Source organism: Euprymna scolopes, chromosome 34 (assembly GCF_053919585.1).
Source record: "Euprymna scolopes isolate OS-2025 chromosome 34, ASM5391958v1, whole genome shotgun sequence".
NCBI classification, from domain to species: Eukaryota; Metazoa; Mollusca; class Cephalopoda; order Sepiida; family Sepiolidae; genus Euprymna; species Euprymna scolopes.
Window position 1 is genome coordinate 32,253,074 of NC_136515.1, and position 12,086 is coordinate 32,265,159.

Sequence of the window (12,086 nt, forward strand, 5' to 3'; positions counted from 1 at the left end):
CGCTCCTTAACCTGTATCCTCGAATGGCCTCTTGACCTTGATAAGTGGTGATGCCTATTTAAAAAAAAAAAGTTTTGAACGTCTGAATTTCCTTTTATTTTTATACACTCACTCACACACACACAGACTAAAGACAATTTTTCCTTTTAGTATTATTTATTAATTGTGACATTTTATATTTTGGGAAAAAAAAAAGTTTTTTGTGTGCAAATTTCTCTTGGGCAGCTAGTCCATAAAATTTTCTTTTGTACATTTGATGCGTTCATTGTTTTTTTGTTTTTTTATTTTTTACAGCAAAAAAAAAAGAAAAAAAAAAGTTTTATATCTCTACCACCATTCACAGAAGATGCAAAAAATGGTTTGCACAAGTGGACGCTTTTTTTTTTTTAATTCACGATGTTCCCCCCCATATGATCAGCTACGCATTATTGTGTTGTGGTATGCTGGCACCATTAGCTAAAACAGTTCGAAATATAATAACTAACCCACCTCAAGGAAAAACTCAACGACTGGATGTTATGGAAGAAGTCATCAGTTTAAAACGAGTTAGCTGCAACACGCACATTGGAAAACTCTACGATTGGACGTTTGTTGATTCAACCATGCATAGGGAACCTGATTAACACGAACAATGCACACCGACATGGGTACAAACTTGCCTGTACTTGGCACTGCAGACTCGCTTGCAAGCCTTTGTGTAACTGACTTCAACCTTATCACTTAGATTCTGCAAACGTTCTAGCAGACTAAGAACACAATTGTGCAGATCCACTTACACTCGTTCATCACTTTCAACCTACCAATGAACAATTGTGCAGAAATGCTGTATGGCACTAACCTGGCTTTACCTGGTACAATGTTCACACCTGAAAATTCATCCAACACGGACATCTTGTTGTACGTCTCACGGCTTCGGACATATTTTTCAAGTGTCCTCGTCCACAAATGATTTCAGCACATGTCCCGAGAGATATGGATAAATGGACTCATGTATTCATTCAAAATGATGCAGTCCGTGGAACTTTGAGCCCTTCCTATCTGTGGCTTTTGAAAGTTTTGGCAAGAAAAAAAAAATATTTCAAGCTAAATATAAATGGTCGCACCGAGACGGTATCTGTGGACAGATTAAAGAAAGCCCACATTGAGTGCGAAACCAGTGTTAGATGCACTTGATACAGACATTTTCAACCCTTTACAGTCACCAATAAAAACAACTGAACAAACAATTCAACCATACAAAATGAGAGCAGGGAGGACAGTTCACTGGCCCAAGAAACTCGCAAGAGATAACTGTGCCTAAATTCTATGATCACCTTCTGCTACAGACTCATCAGTTTCGAACAGTGGTGATATTCCCACAACCATTCTTAGTGGGGAGTCCTTTAGCAGAAAAGAGATCTCCCTGCGAGATCGAGCGAGAGTTAAGCTAATTTACATATAAATCAACTCACGCAAAGAGCAAAAACCAGTTGACGTCTAAAATGCTATCTAAGTATCCACCGCGACAAACAGACCTTCCTAAAAACCTAAAATAAATTAGTAATGATTTTCAAAAATTTTCAGTGTACAAAAATAACGAAAATGCAAGATTAAACTCGTGTTTTACATTTATGACACCTTAAAACAACATTCCTATGTAATGGCTATTTCAAAATTGATGCAATAAATAGGTATACATCATCCATTTTCATATAGATAATAGTTTCAGAATTATTTTCATGTATAATATGTAAATATTTGATAATTATTAATTGTGCGGAAATTTCTTTAAAATGTTATCTTTTATAGAAATTACAGAATATAGAATTTAACGAGAAAACGACTCGCTATGCGCTAATGCGCTGACCAGTCTACAGTCAGTGTATTAACAAGTTTCATTTACATTCTCTTAAAAATAGAAAACTTTTTTCTGCTTTCAAAACGAAAGCAGAAAAAAGTTTCATTTATTTTATTCTGAGTTTGTCAATTTAAAAAAATTATTTTCAAATTTTTCAAACTTTATTTTCAAACAATACTATTTTGTTGTTTTTAACGGTTTTAGTACAACGTGCTAAAAGCATTAAAAACCAACAAAATGTACTAAGTACATTCGTTTTTGTTATCATTATATTTATAACTTCTTACTTATACATTAGGTAGAATTGTGTTTTTTAGTGGTAAGAATATATATATATAACAAATTAAAGGTACTTGTGCACTTATGCTAACATGCTGAAATAATAACGTTATCATTTTGTAACCCATTCTTAACATAGGGAGGGAAGAGTGTTTTGTTAACTTATCTGTACTTTAACCTAACAATAAAATAAGAGATATTGTGAAAATTGAATTTAACTTGAAAATACTATTTGAAAAGAATGATATTTATTGGGTGGGTTTCTAATAGTATTTTGTATAATTTTTTTTTGTTTTAACTCATTGTTAAGGCCATTTTTTTGAATCTGTAAAACAAAACCGTTTTTTTTTTTTTTTAACTGAGGATATCTAAATAATAATAATTAGGCGGTTCAATAAAGAATTTCATTGTGATGCATTTTGTAGTATGCTGAAAACGAATATCGCATTTAAATTTTTCGCAAATAAATAGCTTTCTGGATATTAAGCAATGTCATTTCTTTTATTGCTGATGGCTATCTTGGTATGCACGTTTGTGCATAGTTTCTCGGGGTTGCGTTTGCGCGCTAGAAGATGGCCACCATAAATGACATTGCTTAATATCTGGAAAACTACTTATTTGCAGAAAATTTAAATCCGATATTCGTTTTTAGCATATCCTAAAACCTATTAAAGTAATTATTTTAAATTTTAAGGTGGAAACAAGGTAAAAAAAATTACTGTTTTGTTTACATAATTGAATTTTCAGTAAAACAACGGAATAGAAATGACAAAAATTACCATCATGTAGTGAGGACAACACGGAAGGTGAAGGATAACCTGTGAACAAGAAGTACAGGTATATAGGCTGTAACAAAAGGAAAGAGAAGTGTTAAAAGCATGCAAAACAATGAACAATGTTAATAATATGACATTCACCCCGGGGGGAAAATGTTCAGAGTGGGTTTATGGAAAAGTTCAAGTTTAAGCATCTCTATTTCTCAGCTGGTAGGGGTAGACACGTTGTTGCTTATGAATAAGTTCTAATGGGTTTTTATCGGGTGCTATATTGGATGAAATTTCCTGGGATTCTTCAGATATGCATGGTTCTAATGCAAGGTTGTAGAGGTTCAGCTTCCTGTGAGATAGTACCATCGTTAGTGTGTTGCAGTTTATCTTGCGGTTTTGGGACAAGTTGTCGCAGCGACACTGTTTCCTCTCTTCCATGGGCATATTGAGGGTTGTATTCCAGCAACTCGACTTCGTCGACAAATGGCTTGTACTTAGATAACTGTAGGTTACGTTTCATCATGACCGAACCTGGATTTAAAAGCCAACTGGGAAGAGATGCCAGATGTGGATTTACGGTTGAACTGGAATATCCTCTCGTGAGGTGTAGCGTTAATAGCAGTACACAGTAAGGAACAGATGGACTGTAAGGCATCGTGTAGAACTGTTTCCCAATGAGAAATTGGCAACTTTTTCATCCTCAATGCTAGCGATATTGTTTTCCATAGGGTCGCGTTCAGTCGTTCCACCTGGCCATTTCCCTGTGGGTTATAGGCGGTTGTGCGGCTTGTTCCTACTCCCTTCTTATTAGCAATACACATGAAAAAATTGAAATAGCTTGAAATATTTCAATATTGGTATGCATAGAAAGAGCTTGATGAGCTAAGAAAGAATCTTTTTAAATTTTTGAAATCTGATTAAAATTAAGGAAGTTATGGATATTTTTGTGCCTCACACGTTTGGATATTTTTCCGTCTTTAAGACCATATGCGTTTCGTCACATTTTTTACACTACTTTTTCAGTAAAAATGTCATATCTTTGTTAAAACACAAGACTAAGAAATGAAATTTACCATATAAGTGTATTTTTGTACAAGGAATCAGAATATGCAACTGAAAATCTCCCAAAGTTTATGGTTTCCAAATAATCTGCAGTAAATGTGCATAAATATGCAGCAATTCCTTAAAAATGCCATGTATCCATAAACAGAAAAGAAGTTGGAGAACTCAAAGTTGAATTGTAATGTGCTTTATGTACAAAAAACTTAAATCTAAACATAAGACCATTTAAAAATGAATATATTGCAATATTTCTTTGGTATTATTGTAGATTAACACCTTCTGTTTAACCCCACTCAACTCACTCCTCCAAAATGTGATTCTACCTTTTTAGGAAATTATGTATAAAATGCCATGAAAAACTTTAATGAAAGATAAATTAATTTAGAATTGAATGTAAAATAATTTCCTATTACAGGTCATTCTAGCATTTTAGGGCAGTTAACTGTTTTTTTTTTCTATGGGAAAATATGCATGCTTTTTTTTTTTTTTTTTTTTTTTTTTTTTTTTAAGATGATTATGTGTAGTTTTAAGAGGGTTTCTATGCAATGAGAATATGGGGAGGGTTGCCATCGGACTTTGAATTAATTGTAGGGCTAAGGAAAATTATGTGTGAACATACTGAAAACTTGACAGAGACAAAGCTAACAAAAACAATATTAGAGGGGAGAGCGGTTAGTTTCACAAAAATTTAATGTAAAATAATTCACCATTTCCTGGCCATTCTAGCATTTTAGGACAGTTAACCAATTTATTTTTATGTGTATTTTTCTTTAAGGAAGGATCTATTTTTTTGTTTGTTTGTTTTAGATGCTTGTATGTGGCTTGCAGAGGTATTTTGTTGGGGGGGCTTGCCACTCGAACTTAGTGTTATTGTTAGGGTTAAAGAGTGTTTTAGGAGGAGACTTGCGACACATAATTTGGATTAGAGGTGAAGTTAAGAGAGTTTTTTTTTCAAAGAGAGCGTTCATCACTCATATTTACTGTTAGCGGTTCATAATTATTGGCTTTTGAAAATGTTATGGATTAAATTTGGAATATCACATTACTATTAAATATGTAAACTTATGTAAATAAGGATGTGAAACTTTACAAGAATTAGGACAAACAGACAAAAATAAATTTTATTTAAAACAAGTGACAGTACTCTATCAGAAAATGTGACTTTTGGTAACGTTGTCAAAAAAACAAATATATAACAAATAAATGTTATCAAAAGCAAGTTACTTTTCTACCTAAATGGATAATTTTTTAGTGTTTTTATTTAATGTAACATGTTTATTCAGCTTGAAAACAGTGTTTACCGATGTTTTGGAAAATTTAAAATGGCACCCGACTCTCTTGAAACGGTAAGTTTGGGGAAAAGAGTTAAAAATAAAAAAGTAGACAAAATACTGCTAGAAACTCGCTCAATATATGTTACCGTGACATAGGCTGACATATATTCGGTGAGTTTTTAACAGTATTTTGTATAGTTTTTTTTATTTTTAACTCCTTTTCTCAAACTCACCGTGTTAAAGAGTTAGGCCGGGCGCCATTTTTAATTTTTCAATACATCGGTAAACACTGTACGTTTTTCGAGCTGAATAAACATGTTACATTAAATAAAAACACTAGAAAATTATCCAGTTAGGTAGAAAAGTAACTTATCTTGCCTTTGATAACATTTATTTGGTATATATTTGTTTTTTGACAACTTTTTCGAATCTATGTATAAACGAGATTTTGATACTTATTTTAATTTTGAAAAAAAACATTTGTGGCTGTTCGCAGTAACACATTGTTTTAATTCGCTGTTCAAAACTAATTTAAAGAATAAAAGTGCATGCAAGCTATATATCTACAAAAGTTTATTTTTGTTTTTTTAACCATGTTTTTAAATTTGACGAGAAATGTGAGAAATTGCAACAGATTCATAATGCCGAATTGGTTGGGATTGTTGTTATTATACATTCTGAAAACCGAATAGTTCTAAACTAATGTTATTCTGATAACAAAATAGCTCTAATTAAACATATAAGAACATTTATATTCATATTTTCATGTTTTTCTTAATTCGTTCTTGAATAAAAATTAAAGAACGCGTGTTGTTTACACTGTGCTATCGCTGATTCTACAGGCTGGAGCTACTGCTGCTGCTGCTTCTAGTAATACTAACTTCATTTGACCAAATTCAAGAAATAGAAACAATTTTTTTTTCGGGTAGGTCCTTTTAAATTATCAATTACCGCGGTCCTACTCAACATAAAATAATACTTTTAATTGATAAAGATAGTAAAAAGATTGATTTACTTACTACTGGTTGTCCGAAGAATTCTTTTTTCAAAATGTTCGATACTCGTCATATTAAAGTCTTATTTTTAACACGACAAAAAAAGAAATGGTCAAAAATATTTCGGACACTTGACAGTATTAAGATTAACACCTCTTCTGATTGGTTCCCAAATTTCATGACGAAATTCTTCATACAATCATGGTACGGACCTTTAGAAAACAGGGGGGGGGTCATTACAAAACCTTACCGAAAACGCCATTATATGACGTTCACATTTTTATCACTTTATTTGCTTAAAACTCTTAAAATATATAATGTACATTCATATTTATTAATTCATTTGAAAGTATATTCATTTCCGAACAAAACAGTAGTAATTTGAAGACTTGAAGTGCTTTGGTTTAAAAAATATGGCTATTTTAGTAGAACTACCTTGAAATCTGTGATTATCCAAAGCGTTTTTTCGTCCGTGTGTATTGCTAGAAGTCTGTTAGTTCCATTGGGAGGAATGATGGACCTCTATCAGAGTGAATGAGGGAAGGCATACCAAACAGTGAAAATAGTTGACAGAAACAATTTATGATTGTTTGTGAGGTCATCTCTCGACAAGGAAAAGCAAAGGGGAAGCGCGAATATTCATTGATGATTGCCAATAGATATTTATTTCAACCATTAGATAGTAATGGGCCCTTAAAATCAACACTTAAGCGTTCAAATGATTGAGTTCATTTGATAAGCTTGAAATTGGTGGGATGGAAAAATCTTGGTTTTAATTCTGCACAAACTGCACTTCCCAATAGTTTGAATATCATCGATGGAATAAGGAAGATTACGAAGGCATACAAAATGAGACATTCGTGTTATACCTGAATGACACAATGAACCGTGTAGGTCTCGAAGGTCCGTTGCATTAGTTGAGGAGCAAACCGCTCGAGAAAGTGTGTTCGCGGCTGCATTCTCTTTCCCAGGGCGATACGTCAAATGTGAGTGCCAATAGTTCTATTCTCCAGCGTTCCACCTTTTTTTTTTTTTTATTTTGCTTGAATGTTTCAGGTCATACAAGAATTCCACAGAACGTTGGTCTGTAATAAGCTTAAAGGTGGAACCAGTAAGGTAGTGACGCCATTTACGCACTGCCTCGATGATGGCATGTGCTTCTTTTTCAACAGTGTTGTTTACTGACTGAAAGTGATCGAGAAAAGAAAGCAACTGGACGCCCATTCTGATTGAGAGTGGCAGCCAGAGCAATGTCGGAGGCATCAGTTTATACAGTAACGGGTATACTGTGATCGATTGTTGTAAGGGAAGCGTGGTTGAGTTCTTCTTTGAGGTTGGAGAAATCAGTTGAGCAGGATTCTGGTAGAGGGAAGACTCTATTTTGTGCTAGACGTTGAATTTTGTCTGAGAAGTGAGGAATCCATTGAGCATAATATGAAAACATACCGACGACCCGCTGCTGTGATTTTGCATCTTGCGGTAGAGGTAGATGTCTTAAAGCCCGGAAGCGTTCAGAGTCTGGCTTTACAACTCCCAAAGACAGTTCATACCCTAAGAGGGTGATTTTCTCTGTTCGTATAATGCTTTTGTTCTCGTTGAAACTTATTTTGTGTTTCCTGGCAACATTTAAGAAGTGATTAAGATTTTCATCATGTTCTTTCATAGTACGACCACATATAGTGATGTTATCGACATATGCGAAAGTGCCGGTGATCTTCTCCCATTTTATTAGGTTGTCTATAGGCCGTTGGAAGAATGATACACCGTTTGTTACACCGAATGGAATGCGGCAGAATTAGTATACGTTCCCACAGGCTTTGAAGGCTGTGAATTTCTTCTCCTCTTCTAGTATCGGTATCTGATGATACGCATTCCGTAAGTCAAGGGTAGTAAAGACGGAATAACAAGCAATTTTGTGGACTAGATCATCGATTCTTGGTAAAGGGTAAGCATCAAGGTAAGTGAATCGATTGATGGTCCAGCTGTAATCAATGACAAGGCACTTGTGTCGGTAATTAGTGGTTACTAATACCTGTGCTCTCCAGCGAGAGGGTTCGATAGCACTGTCTTTTAGGAGATTTTGAATTTCAGCTTGAATAAACTGTTGATTGATCAGTGAGTGTCTTCTGAATTTTGTAGCAATAGGCTTGCAAGCAGGTGCTAAATGTTCAAATAATGGCAGGGAAATAAGACGGGACGCCATTACGGCTCATATGGTGAAGAGATCTCTATGACCTCTAAAGGGTATTTCTACTTTGAAATGTAGTTTGAGAAAGTCATGTCCAAGTAAGACGTCTGAGCAGAGGGAAGATAGGACTGAAAGTTTAAAACGTGGGTATGTAAATCCTTCATATGATAACGTCACATAGCAGTGACCTAAAGTGTTGCTTGAAAAGTCTGTGGACGCCATTGGTATCTACCTGCAGGAAATTTGCTTTGGCCAGCCATATTTATGGATAATGTTTGATGATATGTAGCTTTCTGAGCTACCAGTATTCACAAGGGCTTCTAGGATTATCCCATTCATGGAAAGATTGATTATAGCTTTCGATAGGCAATCGGGTGATGCAGCAGTTACTATGGATGCGATTCATGGTTCGCAGGCAGAGGTTACTTTCCTAGGGACGCGACTTGATCGACAGACTAGCTGAAAATGCCCCTTTCTGCCACAACTATTACAAACTGCATTACGAGCAGGACATTTAATGCGTGGATGTCGTCGATTACCACAGAAGACGCACTTCTCTCTAGTCGCAGCAGAGAGGTTTCCTGAAGTAACAGGAACTTCACCAGACACTGAAGGTTCGGCGGTGGCGCCACATGGTGTGAAGTTGAGATAAGATTCGGCTTGTCTCTGGGCTGTTTCTAGTGAATGGGCTAAGTTGGAGGCATCTTTTAATGTGAGTCTTTGCCAGATTGCCTGAGAACGGATACCTGTTATGAGGGCATCACGAACTGCTTGATCATGGTGTTCTTCTGCAGTTACTGCCTCGAAGCGACAATCAGCGGTTAGTGAGTCCAGTTTCTGCAAGAAGTCACCAATAGTTTCACCCGGTTCCTGCTTAGCAATTGCCAGAAGATGCCTAAAATCTATGATATTTAAGGGTTTTACAAAAAGAGATTGGGGTTTTGAGATGGCAGCTTCAGAAGAGTCACAATTTGCTATTAGTTTGTGTAATGGGTGGGAAATATAGTTAATAAGGACATTCAGTTTGTCAGTGAGTTGGAAGTTGATTGTTAAATGTGTGCAGCCAATGTGTCCAATGGTCTGAAGAATCAGGCGCTGAAGGGCTACCATCGAAATGCTGTGGCTTCAAGAACTGGTCCATTTCAAGTCAGATTTCTTGATGAATAAATTTGTAGTGAGGGCAACACGGAAGGCGAATGATAAACCTGTGAACAAGGCTTTATTCATCAAGAAGTACAAGTATATAGGCTGTAACAAAAGGGAAGAGAATTGTTAAAAGCATGCAAAACAATGAACAATGTTAATAATATGACTGGTGAATATATAGTTGTTGTTTATCAGAATTCCTGGTATCTTGGTACTGTGAAAGCTACATTGAGAATTCATGTAGAGTGCGATTTGTTGCTGCATCTCAGAAAATAGGGGTATATTTTGGGCCAGATAGAGAGGATTTACGAAATTGAAAATTGACTGGTCCCAAAATGCATAAATTCTGGTTGACTATGGGAATTTCCATCTTTTACAGAAATCCAAAATCTATATGAAAACTTTTCTTTGATTTATTTCTGAGATTAATTCATATCTACTCAATTTTTTTCTTTTCTTTGAGGGGAGTAGTAAATACCGGCCATGAATGCTCTTTAGGCATTCAATGGCTATACCCCAGATTAAGCTCTCCTTTGGTGGGGAGGTGGTTAAATACCTACTCTCAATAAAACTATATTTAAATAACCAGTATAATACTTGAAATTTGTATATCTTAATTTATAATTCATAGCTTATGGTAAAGAGATACATCAGATTTGACTACATAATCAGAAAGAGCACACAATTTTACATAAGACTGCCTGCCAAATTTCATGAGAATAGGTTGAAAAATAAATAAATGGTGGCGAAATTACCAAATTTCTTGAAATGTTGAGGTCCATAATTTAGCCCATTTTTCTAAAGAAAAATGTCCACAGAAAAGCCTAAATTTTGGCACTTAAAATTCTCATAACTTTTGAACTACTGATGGTATTTGCATAATTCAAACGGTTTTAAGCATCTTTTACATAGCTCTTTTCATGCAAGTTGATAAAATAACAATTACCTAAAAAGAAAAAATCAACTTGTCATGCTACTTCAAGCCTCTTCGGATCCCTGCTTTCTAGCCCAAACTGAGGAAAATGCTGCTTCATAGCTCTTCAGGTGCTACACTGTTGTTGATGTATGCCATTAAAAAGTTACATCTTTGGATAGAATAGCCACCGTGATCACTTGCATAATCGATGGAGCTACATTAGGCCCAAATCCCATCCTGATCAGGCAGTATCTTGACCACCACAGTGTGGAACGACCATAAAGAATGATCTACATGCTTTTCTCAAGTCCAACACAGACACATCGGATCCCTTCCTATTCAGTTTTTGTAATCGTGTATATGCTTCCACATGGTTATTCAGATTGCAGTAATCCATAACAGGTCGTTGAACAACACCATTAGCAAGATCAGTCCCTCTGGGGGATCGATGTCTTCTCTGAGTTCAGTATCAACTATTTGTTGTGAATCCAAGTTTGCAATTCACAATTATAGTCCTTCCTAATGTGTTCAGGAGCAGTGTTTGGAGGTGGCCGCTCGCTCAACCAATTCTAGGTCATGGTTCAATTTTAAGTGCAACAGCAGTGCCGACATTTAAAACTTAATTTGGGGAATTGGCCTCACTGTGCTCATTTATATGAACACTGCCCAACAGGCAGATAACGTCAAGTTGATATATTCTTGAATTGCATTGCCCTGGATGAATAAGATTTAACATAAAAAAAAATATTCATTCTTTCACGGTCAACTGTTTGACAGTTTTCGTCAGAGGGTAATGGTTTTTTTTTTCAAGGAGAGTTGAATGACTTAGATTATCATTAATATTTTCCATAGAGAGGAATGGGCTTGGCAGAGGTGAAAGAGAGATGGATTAGTAGGATATGGGGAAAAAGAAAAAGATAGACAGACTGATGGTGGTAGAGAGGTAGAAATAATAATGTTAGATACATTTTTTAAACTCTTCTTTCTTGTTTTTATGGCTCCAAGCAACACAGAGTAGCCCTGCTAATATTATATAAATATGACTATTGTCAACTGTGAAATTGACAGCAATTTCAAAATGTTGATATTAATAACAATAACTAAATTGTAACAATAATTACAATAACAATCACTATAGTGGCCATTACAATTATAACTAAAATTGCCAGCAATCACTGTACAAGAGTAATAAAGAACTCGAGAGAGTTATATGCTCAGTCCGTTAAGTCCAAAGTAGCTGAGCAGCGGCTTGGTTCTCACCAATTTTGGCAAATAACAAACAGGGTCCTAAATAGAAATGTGTGCTCTCTCCCAACCATCATTCATGGATCTGAAGTAATCTAGTCAGCATCGGACAAAGCCAAACTCTTTGCAGCTAATTCTACTCAATGTGATCAGGGCCGCCAACCCCCCGTATTTCCTCCTGTGTCTGAAAACATGCTATGTGAAATACAAATATCTGCATGATGTTGCCAAACTAATAAAAAAGCCTTCATTTGAATAAAGCAATTGGCCTTGATGGCATTCCTATTATAGTGCTCAAAAAGCTTCAAGCTGAACTAGCTCCCATACTTACAAAGCTGTTTAAGCATTGTCTTAGGAGAATTACTTCCCAACACCCT

The 12,086-nt window shown here is 35.4% G+C and overlaps 1 protein-coding gene across 1 annotated transcript in view; it reads left to right on the forward strand.

Moving 5' to 3' along the window:
* Positions 1-12,086, forward strand: part of LOC145259162 (autophagy-related protein 13-like) — a 159,720-nt gene that overhangs the window by 44,873 nt on the left and 102,761 nt on the right. The gene's annotated exons all lie outside the window — the stretch shown is intronic.